A 13798-nucleotide genomic window follows, 5' to 3' on the forward strand; every position below is an offset into this window, starting at 1 on the left:
CCTTACTTGTTCTGCACACTATGACTCATTTGTTCGCATTGGAAACGAAAGGATGTGGTCTATCTTGGTTTAGTTATACACATCTGTGGATATGTTGAGATGACGTAGAAGCTCTAATGGTCCGTCTGCGTTGTATAGCTCCCATATATCATGGTGATACTGTAGTGTATACAGTTGCGCTTTCAAGACAACTTAGAACTCGGGGAAAAAACGAGATCTGTGTTCGTATACTCATACTAACGTACATTGAGWATTTAGTATGCTTATTGGTCACAGTATGTATATAGTTAGTATGCCAAAACTTCCCGGGTGTCGTATTACATTAGCCAAAATACGGGTTGCATTCCAAACACTTAAAAGACACACCCTCTCCCCTCAGCCCTCAAATGAAGTTCTGATGACGTATCATGACGTCTGACGAGTTGACACTTGCAGGCAAGGGGCGAGGGACGAAACCTAGCTTACTAGTTAACCAGATATTCATATCACTACACTGTATTTGTCTTCTTATTTTTATCAGGTTATGCAACGTTTTGAATTCAATGCACTAAATACTGTATCTCTAAATGCCAGGGGTTTACGAAACATAACTAAAATATATATATATWTTTTTTTTTGGTAAACACTCTAATGCAGATTTCATTCTACTCCAAGACTCACTCCTGCAATTCAGATTCTAGTTTTTGGAAATCACAATAGGGAAATACTGTTTATTATAGTCACGGTCTAACCACTCAGCTGGTAATATAATATTGCTTCATAAGTTTAGAGGTGATATTTCAGAGTCTTGTATATCCAAAGATGGGAGAAGGGTTATATTGATCTCAAAACTAGATAATGCTTGTTTTATTATATGCAATGTCTATGGGTACAACACGTACACCTCAAATTAGACTTTATTTTTGGATCTTGCTGATACTGAGCTGCAAAACAAGTATGGCTCATAATAGCTGGAGACTTTAATGAAACACCTGATAACTCTTTAGATAGATGTCCAACTAGAATAGCTCAAAGATCTCAGAATAGTGACATCACATAATTTAGCAGTATACTAACAGTGATCGATACATGGAGATCCAGAATTKATCTCTTTCTCATTTCTCCCCCACTTTTACAGTATGTACAATAAGTAAATCATAAACATGCTCCTTTGACTGATCATAAAATTATATTATTGAAGTTAGAATGTGCTGAAAATCCAGTGGCATTCGAGGATACTGGAAACGTAATAATTCACTCCTAAATTATCCAGTCTTTAACAAGAGCACAAATAACTTGAACATAGACTTGTTTAACTCAAATGATTTAGAACCAAAGCATGGAGGTAACTGGGAAATATTTAAATTCAAGGTAAGATCTTTCGCCATTACACGCAGTAATGAACTAAAGAAGCAGAAATGTTTGAAAGAAGATRRGCTTATGAATAAATTGAATGTTCTTTTAGAAAAGGATACCCTTTCAGCCGAGGAAGAAACAGATTTGTATACATTTCGAATAGAACTAGATCAAATGTACATTGATTTAGTTAAAGGGGCCTTTATTAGATCTAGAGCAAAATGGGTTGAGGGTGAGAAAACACAAGCATTTTTTTTGCTCTTGAAAAAAGGAACTAAGGGAGCTAACGGTAGTTAGCTAATTCATCTGATAGCCATCATACAGTAGGAGTATATTAATAATGATATACTGTATTTAATATAAGTAGACATACCCTCATAATTTACTGTAGCGCATATAAAGCACCCACAAGCTACAGGTGGCTGAAACACAATCATTGCGGGATGAACGAGTGACGAATTCCCGGCCAAGGGTGGTCCATTTAAAAATCATTCCTTCCTCCCTCGCCCCTTGCCCTGCAAGTGTATACTCGTCAAACGTCATGATACATCATCAGAAGTGTCCACTTAATTTGAGGGCTGAAAGGGATAGGGTGTGTCTTTTAAGTGTTTGGACCGTGGACACACCCTCGTCCATTTACCCTCACCTTATGACCTTGAGGGAATCCCTGCGGCCAAGCAATGGAAGTTTGCAAAGTAAGCCCCTCAGCCCTCGTTTTTAATGGAGTTTGCGAGTGTACAATTATGTTCACTTCAGGGCCTGAAACGCACCATAATTCAATTCACGATGATTACACATCCGCTAAGAAAAGTCCGCCAAAACTTAACCTCAAAATCAATACGGAGTCAAGAGGCGTAAGTAAAAACAAATGTAAATAAGTTAGAAATGATGCTACTAATGCACAAACATTTCGTAAAAGTATTGATGTTATTGTTTGGTTAGCTTTTGGAAATTGTAGAAATATAATAAAACAAATTCATTCAGAAGTTCCAGCTAGGCAGGCTAACGTTAGTTAGCTAATTCATTTGATAGCTATCATACAGTAGGCGTATATTAATAATTATATAGTTAATATAAGTAGACATGCAATCATAATTGACTGTAGCGCATATAAAGCACCCACAAGCTACCAGTGGCTGAAATAACTATCATTGCGGGAGGAACGAGTGACGAGTTTCCGGGCAAGGGCGGTCCATTTAAAATTAATTCCTTCCTCCCTCGCCCCTTGCCCAGTGTAAACACGTCAGACATCATGATACGTCATCAGAAGTGTCCACTTAATTTGAGGGCTAAGGGGAGAGGGTGTGTCTTTTAAGTGTTTGGAATGCAGGCTTTGTCTTGGTCACAGAAGAATGCACTCAATGCTGATCCCAGACAATCTTTTTCTGGGAAGCCCAAATAGGGCATCAGCTGCAATAATTTGATGACCATTTTTCTTTAAAACAATAATGCAAATAATTCATTATACAAATTATTAGGGATACAGGAAATGGACATTTGCAAGGGTATTAGTTAAACCCTTTTGCTCTTTGGGAAACAGGTCATTTACGTTGTAGTTTCTTTGTTAATGTATCTGTAATTGGTAGAATCCACTAAGCAGACGATTGGTCCACCTAGCTTTACCAGAGCCCTGTTATCCAGCGTGTTGTGGATCTAGACATGCCTTCATGGCAACCGTAGAGGCCTGGGTGGCAAAGCCACCCACAAAATGTTGTATTGCCACATAACATTACTATTGTTTGGCAAGGCAATGATAGAATAACTGTAACAGGCATTTCTTTACTTTGACTATTTTCTACATTGTAGAATAATAGTGAAGACATCAAAACTATGAAATAACACATGGAATCATGTAGTAACCAAAAAAGTGTTAAACAAATCAAAATATATTTTATATTTCAGATTCTTCAGATTCTAGTATCATGAGTATATGAGTATACTAGACATGAGTATATCATGTCAAAATTATAGGTTGAGTTCACAACTAACCATCACAGTTTACCCGTAACTAAGGCAGGAAATGTACATTTATTGAAATATTGTGACTAACCAAATTATTGTTCTTGTTTTTTATCTTATAGGAAGAATTGCAGCATGTTGTTCACCTCGAACACTCACAGAATCCACCCCTGCAGATACGCTGTAGCTCCGCATGGCTGTCCACTGCTTATGTACAGCCTTCCACAGCTGTATGGGGCCAGGGATCACCTGAAAGGACTCTCAACAACAAATGAAGGGGACCGACCGAGGTGGCTGCCCTGCTGATTGAGAGGGGCGCCAACCTGGAGGAGGTCAATGATGAGGGATACACTCCACTCATAGAGGCTGCATGAGAGGGGCAAGAGGACATGGTGGTGCTATTTTTGGCACAAGGTATGGTCTCTCTCTCTCTCTCTCTCTCTCTCTCTCTCTCTGTCTTTCTCTCTCTTTCTCTCTCTCTCTGGGTTTGAATTAAACTAGTTAGTAAATCTGTTTAGAGATTTTTCCACCATATTGACCGCCCAAGCTCATTGTTGAGGCAAAATACGAAACCCCTCTTTTGGAAACAAAATTATCAAGTGATTATATTAAGTTTTAAGCTCATTATCTTACTGAGTTGATGCAATAGGGACAAGCTGGCTGTTCCAAAACAAATTGAAATAATTTTTCAATAGCCAACAGTGTGAATAAATTAGTAGCCCTTTAGTAAGTGCGTTCCCAGCCAAGCCATTTTCAAACTTTCCTCTGTACACTCTTAGAAAAAAGGATTCTGAAAGAGTTTACAAGTAGAACCCTTTTGGGTTCCAGGTAGAACCCTTTTGCATTCCATGTAAAACCCTCTGTRGAAAGGGTTCTACATGGAACCAAAAAGGATATTCAAAGGGTTCTCCTATGGGAACAACCATTTTTCTTCTCCTATGGGAAGCACCTTTTTTACTAAGAGTGTAGTCTCTGTTGTTTGCAGGTACCAACATCAACACTCAGAGGGGATCCAAGAGACGGCCCTGCCGGGGCCAACTTCAAGCTGAGCTGCTCAACACTTCTCATAGAGGGACACTTGGAGCTAGTCAAATACCTGCTGGCTGCAGGTGAGCAGAAACTCTCCTAACTGGACAGCCTCTCTGTTTGGTTCTCTCAAACCAAACTCTACCAACCTCTATTTGAGATGGGCTCATCCTCGCTTCATACATTATGGAAATTCACTTGGCTATCACCAAAACCAAYAGTTCCTAAAGTTGTTTCGTTTTTTATCCAGATCACACACACAACACTCGGGGTGGAATTTACACCTGTATTCTTGTACTCCGGAGCCAATGTCCATGCGACGGGAGACACAGCCCTAACGTACGCCTGAGAGAATGGACACACAGACGTGGCTGACGTGCTGCTGCAGCCGGGGGCTGACCTGGTGAGACCTCTCTCTAACCTTTTGGCCTGGCCTCATCTCTGCGAAACACAGTTCATGTCAATACACAGCCTTTTTTGCACGAGTTGTTCACACAATGTGGGTGTGCTTCCCGAATGGCACCATATTCCCTTTATAGTACATTATTTTTTACCAGGGACCATCGGGTTTAGTTTACAAATATTATATATGGTTTGTTTTTTGCCCTGTCATACATGTTATAGCCAAGGGAAATGTAAATATGCATGTTTTTTTACTAATATAGTCTTCTCACAATTGGTCAAATGTTTTGCTGAATGCACATGCATTTAGATATTTTTGTGTGKTTTTTTTTGTCACACTGTGGCCTGAAAGGAAGTGAACATGGACAGCATCTCTAAGCCYGAGTTCTCGTCGAGGAAAGATAAGGATGGCTCACTTAGGGAGCTCTACACTCACAATTCCACTTAGTTCAGGAACTGAATGGGCATTCTTATGGAGAAATCAAATGTCTTATTTAACTGAATTGAGATACAATCGATCAGGTTAATCCCAGGGTTGGATGTTATTTCCTCAAAATTAAGGTGGTCCCTGACAGTTGGAAGATGGACAGAGCAAGATCTTAGAATCGACCAGCAGCGACGAGGAGGACAAGGAAGGAAAGGAGAGCAAAGAGGAAGAGGTTCTAAGGATGGTCACATCATCGTGGTGTCCTACCTCCTTGACTACCCCAACAACATCCTTTTGGTCCCCGTGCCAAACGTACTGCATCTCAGCTCTCATTCCCCTCCCATAACACCTCTCAGGTAGGGACTGTTGGTTTACCAATAAACAAACAGCTACTGTACTACTACAGACATGTATTTGTATTAACATCACATTTTTATAAGTTGATACCAAATATTTATACCAAATACTTTTGTAATATCTGCACTAACCCAAACAGGCTCCACGACTTCCATTCCAAGCCCTGGCCATGGTAGTGCCTCCACAAGAGACAGACAGAGTACCCTCCAACATCACAACACCTCCATCTGTCATCACAAAATGTCAGTCCAATAGTAAATACAGGTCTAACTTTGTTCATTCCCTGACCAAGAAGACAACTAGACACCAGTTGAGTGCACAAGGCATCAAAGCGTTATAATGATTGCTGTAATATTGTATGGTACAACCTTGTAGCTAACTGGTTGTGTTGTCTTGTGTAGCTGTCTCAGACGGCTTCAAGCAGAGGCTGAGCCCCTTCCAGGGTAACCCACTTGCTGCAGACGGTCCAGACACAGATCTGCTGCCCCTCTTCTACTTGTACCAGCACCTGGAGTGCATTGTGGAAGAGACGGAGAGCAAGCTGAATGAGTTGAGCCAAAGGATCTCAGCCATAGAGAAAGCTGAGCTGCAGAAGAAGAAGATCCCCAAGGAGAAGTTCACCAAAGAGTACATGAAGGCCAAAGGCCTGAAGGGTGACCCGGGGCAGCCCCTACTTCTGTAGACCAGCTTCTTACCTTGGCCACTCAGCATTCTAGACTTTAGTACAGCAGACTACCCCAACAGCACCTGCCCTGACATACAGAGGCTGATGGTGAGCCAGCAGTAGATGTTGGGGCAATAGTTGACAGGCCTGGGACCCGGGCCTTCTCACTCAGGCCCTCGACAGACTCATAGTGGCCTTCCCCACACAGACAGTCACTGACACGCTGGAAGACATCATGGCAGTTATGTGAGCAGTTACTGTAGAAGCTGGTTCTTCACTTTCTTTCTTCTTCTAATAACAAAAAGTAAGGTGAGTGTTCTGTCCCCCATCCTTTTCCTTAATGCTGAACATGGTTTCAATACATTTTCAACATAATTCCCAACTGCTTGTAAATTAAATCTAATTTGATTTAGTTATAGGTTGAACGCTCTTTTATTAATTGTTCTCTCTCCCTCTGTTACAGTAGCGGTGAGCAGTAGTGTCTATGTTGAACACTACAACCTCGCCCATACCCACAGCACAGATGCCCATCAATTCAGTGTCCCCACCCTCCATGCTCCCCCTCTGGACATCGATGCACATCTACGTCACACCACCTAGCTATATTTTTATATTTATATGTACATTTTTCTGGGAAATGTATAGTTTCTGTGTATAAGTGGGAGTCTATCTGTGTATGTAGGTGTTGGAGAGTAATCTCTCTGTCCCCTGGTTTCACTCCTCTAATCCTGGCTGCTACAGCGGATCACATTGCCGTGGTGGAGATCCTACTGGATAAAGGAGAGGACATCGAWGCCCAGTCTGAGAGAATCAAAAACACACCTCTCTCCCTGGCCTGCTCTGTAGGAAGACAAGAGGTGTTGCGATTCACTAAAACACATTCTTCCCTGAACATCACATTAGTTAATTGTTACCTTTTTGATAAAACACTAGTGGAAATTCCCCAATAATAACCTGTGGTCCATTCCTTCCTGGTGGTAAAACTGTTGCTGCTGCGTGGGGCCAACAAGAAGCAGTGTAGCATTTCAGATTACTCCTCTCAGCCTGGCCRCCTCAGGGGGCTGCATCAACATCAAGATCCTCCTGAATGCTGGTGCTGAAATCAACTCCAGATACGACAGTTTATCAACCTCTGAAACACACAACCATCCCTGTCAGTCACAAAGATTTTTCCCACTCTGAACTATGTGTATTATCATCCCTGTCCACATGTTCCCCCCTCTCCTGTCTGTTCCTCACTCACTGTGTGTTTGTTTCCTGTCAGGACTAGAAGTACATTGGGTATCTCTCTGCTGATGCTGGCTGCCATGAATGGTCACGTCCTTGTGGTCAAGCTGCTGCTGGACATGGGCTCAGACATCCACACTCCCATCGAGACCAAGCGCAACGCAGCACTGACCCGGGACTGCCAACATGGAGCACCGCTCCAAGGTGAGAGCAGCCACCATCAGCTGAACTTGGCAGGTCATGTTATCTGGGCTAGAGTCAAAGACATCAGAAATTAGGTGTGGTGTCTGTGTGTTGCAGTATGTCACTGACCCATATGTTCTCACTTTTAGACAGGTCTGACTCCTCTCATGGAGGCTGCATCGGGTGGCTAAGCTGTGTGTGACATGGCGTCTCAACAGACCATCCTAAGTGGTGAACTAGACTTAACTCTGACACATTACATCAGCACCYGTCATGAATCTCATTAAACCCTGTGATATATAGCTGGAAATATAGTAAATTCTGAATCTCTGCATGATTTTGTGGGGATGCCTGCAGTAACTTCAAAACTTTTCTAGGTGCCGGCTTATCCTTTTTCCTCTAGAGTGTTTGTGACAGCACTTCTCTTACAGCATCCAACACATTATCATATTATTGTGGTGTGAACTTCAATGTCTGGAGGTGATGTGGAGTGACCTCTGACATCTGGAGGGGTTGTGGAGTGACCTTTAACATCTGGAGGGGTTGTGGCGTGAACTCTGTCTGGACGAGTTGTGGCGTGACCTCTGACATCTGGAGGGGTTCTGGAGTGACCTCTGTCTTCTGGTGGGATTGTGGCTTGACCTTTGTCTTCTGGAGAGGTGGTGGTGTGCCCATTCACATCTGGAGGGGTTGTGGAATGAACTCTGATGTTTTGAGGGGATGTGGCGTGAAATCTGACGTCCGAAGGGGTTGTGGAGTGACTTCTAACATCTGGAGGGGTTTGTGACGTGACTTCTGTCTTCTGCAGGGCATGTGGTGTGACATCTGTTTGGAGGAGTATCAATTGTAAAAGCGATCAGGTACTTTAAGGGGTCTAGGTTGTGTAGCTCATTCTGTTGGCTATATACAAATACCAGTATGTCACCCAGCTGATACGGAAGGGGTTCTCCAWTGTGTAGCGCAAACTATCTCTGATACAGTTGAAGTCGGAAGTTTACATACATCTTAGCCAAATACATTTAACTCCGTTTTTCACAATTCCTGACATTTAATCCTGGTAAAAATTCCCTGTCTTAGGTCAGTTAGGATCACCACTTTATTTTAAGAATGTGAAATGTCAGAATAATAGTGGAGAGAATGATTTATTCAGTTTTTATTTCTTTCATCACATTCCCAGTGGGTCAGAAGTTTACATACTCAATTAGTATTTGGTAGCATTGCCTTTAAATTGTTTAATTTGGGTCAAACGTTTCGGGTAGCACGCTTTTTTTTCTTCAGTTCTGCCCACAAATTGTCTATGGGATTGAGGTCAGGGCTTTGTGATGGCCACTCCAATATCTTGACTTTGTTGTTTTTAAGCCATTTTGCCACAACTTTAGAAGTATGCTTGGGGTCATTGTCCATTTGGAAGACCCATTTGCAACCAAGCTTTAACTTCCTGACTGATGTCTTGAGATGTTGCTTCTATATATCCACATAATTTTCCTACCTCATGATGCCATCTATTTTGTGAAGTGCACCAGTCCCTTCTGCAGCAAAGCACCCCCACAACATGATGCTGCCAGCCCCGTGCTTCACGGTTGGGATGGTGTTCTTCGGCTGGCAAGCCTCCCCCTTTTTCCTCCAAACATAACGATGGTCATAATGGCCAAACAGTTCCATTTTTGTTTCATCAGACCAGAGGACATTTCTCCAAAAAGTACGATCTTTGTCCCCATGTGCAGTTGCAAACCGTAGTCTGGCTTTTTATGGCGGTTTTGGAGCAGTGGCTTCTTCCTTGCTGAGCTTCTTCCTTGCTGATTTTCCCATGATGTCAAGCAAATAGGCACTGAGTTTGAAGGTAGGACTTGAAATACATCCACAGGTACACCTCCAATTGACTCAAATTATGTCAATTAGCCTATCAAAAGCTTCTAAAGCCATGACATAATTTTCTGGAATTTTACAAGCTGTTTAAAGGCACAGTCAACTTAGTGTATGTAAACTTCTGACACACTGGAATTGTGATACTGTGAATTAAAAGTGAAATAATTTGTATGTAAACAATTGACATGGAGATGTCCTAACCGACTTGCCAAAACTATAGTTTGTTAACAAGAAATGTGTGGAGTGGTTGAAAAACGAGTTTTAATGACTCCAACCTAAGTGTATGTAAACTTCCGACTTCAACTGTAGGTCTGAGAGACAGCGAACATCAATCCCTTCAGTGTAGGTTAAAGTGACAGCTACTGTTTCTGTAACTTGTTCTGCATTTTGAACAACTTCCTGTTTCAGCTCCTTGGTGATGAGGTAAAATCTCAACACCCCAAATGTTTGTACTGTGTACAGTTCTCCCACAGTTATGCCATCCTTCAAGAACACTTTCTTTAAAGTCAAAGATTTCATGAGAGACATCTTCCCATGGTCCTTTCTTGGATTTCCCGTGGGAAAAACTGTTATCTTGTTTGACCCAAATGGTCCTTCTCCGCTAAGTTTTTGGAACATTGATAACTCTGCACCTAATGAACTTATTTAAATTGACTGATTTCCTTATATGAACTGTAACTCAGTAAAATCATTGAAATTGTTGCATGGTGCGTTTATATTCTTGTTCAGTATATCAGTCCGCTAATACAAGGACTAAAGGCCCAGTGCACTACTTTTGTGAATAAATGTAAACTAAATGTATTTGTGATTACCATAATTTGTAAMATGAGTCTTGCTTTATGTTTTCCAGTTTCTTGAAATACTTTCCAAATGCAAATTACCTGTACCCTCACACACTGACTCGGTACCGGTACCCACTGTATATAGCCTCGTTATTGTTATGTACATTTGTCACTTTTTGATTCAATATTTTTTTTAACTTTAGTTTTAGTAAATATTTTATTAACTCTATTTCTTGAACTGCATTGTTGGTTCAGGGCTTGTAAGTAAGCATTTCACGGTAAGGTCTACACCGGTTGTATTCTGCTCGTGTGACAAATAGATTTCTTTGTATGTGGAAACTAAAATGGTCTATTCATTCCTTTTCCAATTTAGTAGACCATCTTCATACCGGTCCCCTGTGGGAATCGAACCCACAACCCTAGCATTGCAAGTGGTGTGCAACCACTTTTTTTGCAGTATTAATTTACCATCCTTACAAACCACAATGTAAAATGTATATAACGGTATTTTACAGAGGCTAGTCATCTAGGTTTGTACCTGTAGACTTTCCATCACCATGAAGATAAATAATGACCTATACAGTAATTTAGTACATTGAGACAGCAAGTGGTTTGTGATGTGGCTCAGTTGGTAGAGCATTGCACTTGGTGTGTTGTTTTCCATGTTATTTGATCAAGAAAAATATTTAACTTGATGTGGATGTTGTGCCTTTGCAACTTTTTATTTTTACCTAATTCCCCCCCCCCCCCAATTTTGTGAATACGATCTTGTTTCATCGCTGCAACTCCCCAACGAGCTCGGGAGAGGTGAAGGTCGAGTCATCCAAAAAATTATCCGCCAAGCCGCGCTTCTTAACACCCACTCGCTTAACCCGGAAGCCAGCTGCCCCAATGTGTCGGAAACACTATTCAACTTAAATGTTTTTTTTGCTCTTGCTGCAGATATCTATATTGGTCCGTTAATACTAGTAAAGGCCCAGTGTATTACTTTTGTGGAAAAATATTTACAAAATTATATTTTTTTAGGTGGTGACCACAGACCACTTCTCAGTTCCTATGCTTCCTGGCTGATGTTTTGGTCACTTTTGAATGCTGGCGGTGCTTTCACTCTAGTTGATCAGCATAGACGGGAGTCTACAACCCACACAAGTGGCTCAGGTAGTGCAGCTCATCCAGGATGGCACATCAATGCGAGCTGTGGCAAGAAGGTTTGCTGTGTCTGTCAGCGTAGTGTCCAGAGCATGGAGGCGCTACCAGGAGACAGGCCAGTACATCAGGAGACGTGGAGGAGGCCGGAGGAGGGCAACAACCCAGCAGCAGGACCGCTACCTCCGCCTTTGTGCAAGGAGGAGCAGGTGGAGCACTGCCAGAGCCCTGCAAAATGACCTCCAGCAGGCCACAAATGTGCATGTGTCTGCTCAAACGGTCAGAAACAGACTCCATGAGGGTGGTATGAGGGCCGACGTCCACAGTGGGGGGTTGTGCTTACACCCAACACCGTGCAGGACGTTTGGCATTTGCCAGAGAACACCAAGATTGGCAAATTCGCCACTGGCGCCCTGTGCTCTTCACAGATGAAAGCAGGTTCACACTGAGCACATGGGCACATGTGACAGACGTGACAGAGTCTGGAGACGCCGTGGAGAACGTTCTGCTGCCTGCAACATCCTCCAGCATGACCGGTTTGGCGGTGGGTCAGTCATGGTGTGGGGTGGCATTTCTTTGGGGGGCCGCACAGCCCTCCATGTGCTCGCCAGAGGTAGCCTGACTGCCATTAGGTACCGAGATGAGATCCTCAGACCCTTTGTAGACCATATGCTGTGTCGGTTGGCCCTGGGTTCCTCCTAATGCAAGACAATGCTAGACCTCATGTGGCTGAAGTGTGTCAGCAGTTTCCTGCAAGAGGAAGGCATTGATGCTAGGACTGGCCCGCCCGTTCCCCAGACCTGAATCCAATTGAGCACATCTGGGACATCATGTCTCGCTCCATCCACCAACGCCACGTTGCACCACAGACTGTCCAGGAGTTGGCGGATGCTTTAGTCCAGGTCTGGGAGGAGATCCCTCAGGAGACATCCGCCCCTCATCAGGAGCATGCCCAGGCGTTGTAGGGAGGTCATACAGGCACGCGGAGGCCACACACACTACTGAGCCTCATTTTGACTTGTTTTAAGGACATTACATCAAAGTTGGATCAGCCTGTAGTGTGGTTTTCCACTTTAATTTTGAGTGTGACTCCAAATCCAGACYTCCATGGGTTGATAAATTTGATTTCCATTGATAATTTTTGTGTGATTTTGTTGTCAGCACATTCAACTATGTAAAGAAAAAAGTATTTAATAAGAATGTCATTAATTCAGATCTAGGATGTGTTATTTTAGTGTTCCCTTTATTTATTTGTTTTGAACATTGAGAGCGGGCCCCTGTGGTTGAAAAACAATTGTCTCGAGCCCGCTACAGGCTTGTGCCCAGCCCGACTCACACTATTGACCAGTTACAATTATTTATAATGCATTTTATTTTATCAGTTACTCAATCAAGGCTGGGCTCCCCAGTTACCCACATGGTGTCCTACCTCCTCCCCTCATCTGATTATTAGCAGAGCGGAATCACCCACTCATTGAGAGCGGGCTCGAGTCCCCCAGTGGTTGGCGGTTGCAGTTTAAAAAAATAAAACACTACATATTATTGGGTTCAGAGAATATGAAAATATACTTGTTCATGTCACTGATGAGTGCTGAGGTTTAGAGGGTCTACACCAGAAGTTAATGGTTATAGGAGGAAGGTATATAGTGTATGCAATTAAGCTTTGAATGTGTTGAGTGCAGGGGAGCGATTACATGTGGCAGACATTGATAAGGGGAGAGAGCCATGGATTAGTGATTGAGGGGGGGGTTGAGGTCAGGGTCACCTTAAGGGAGAAATAAAAGTTTATGGCCCGTAACACTAGTGTCCTGCCTAGCAGTAAAGAACGACATTTGTACAGATGGGTATGAGGAACGGTTAAATATCAGTGCTTGTGTGAAAATATTTGTCTAATGCAGCTGTATTGATCCTCTGGGAAGAAGAAACTTGGTTAAGCTTTCATAATGTCCATTGAGTTTTTATTCTACGAAATTAGAACCTAACAGTATACATTTCCTTCTATGATTATTTTTTTCTTCCCACTGGCCTAGGCCCAGCGGCTTCAGCCCTGGTAAACGCCTGCATTCATTTGTCCCTGGTCGCAAGTTAAGCGCAAATGCCCTGGTCATGGCTAGAAGGGATCCATCTTTTGTCAAATTAATGTCAGATTTTACTTTTCGTAGCAGGTTAGGATAATTAGGTTAAAGGTCAGGAAAAGGGTTTGCTAAAATGCTAAATGTTTCTACTTCTGACGTTAATTTGCCAAATGCTAGATCCCTTCTAGTCATGACCGTACGCCCCCTAGATGTTGAGAAATTTACTCAGTTAAATCCTAAACTACTTTTCAAAATTGAGTCAGCTTTACTTACTAGACTATGGGATAATTACACAAGTTGCATTTGCCTATGTAGCCCACATAAGACAGAGAGTAAGAAAGTGGGGGAA

General features: G+C 42.5%; 1 long non-coding RNA gene across 1 annotated transcript; it reads left to right on the forward strand.

The window, feature by feature from the left end:
* Window positions 1–7186: 7186 nt before the first annotated feature.
* LOC111973325 (uncharacterized) lies at window positions 7187–7818 on the forward strand. The gene is made up of 3 exons (XR_002878556.2): window positions 7187–7323; window positions 7435–7601; window positions 7730–7818. It is a non-coding gene; the product is annotated as an uncharacterized lncRNA (long non-coding RNA).
* Window positions 7819–13798: the final 5980 nt, after the last annotated feature.

Source organism: Salvelinus sp. IW2-2015, linkage group LG14 (assembly GCF_002910315.2).
Source record: "Salvelinus sp. IW2-2015 linkage group LG14, ASM291031v2, whole genome shotgun sequence".
NCBI classification, from domain to species: Eukaryota; Metazoa; Chordata; class Actinopteri; order Salmoniformes; family Salmonidae; genus Salvelinus; species Salvelinus sp. IW2-2015.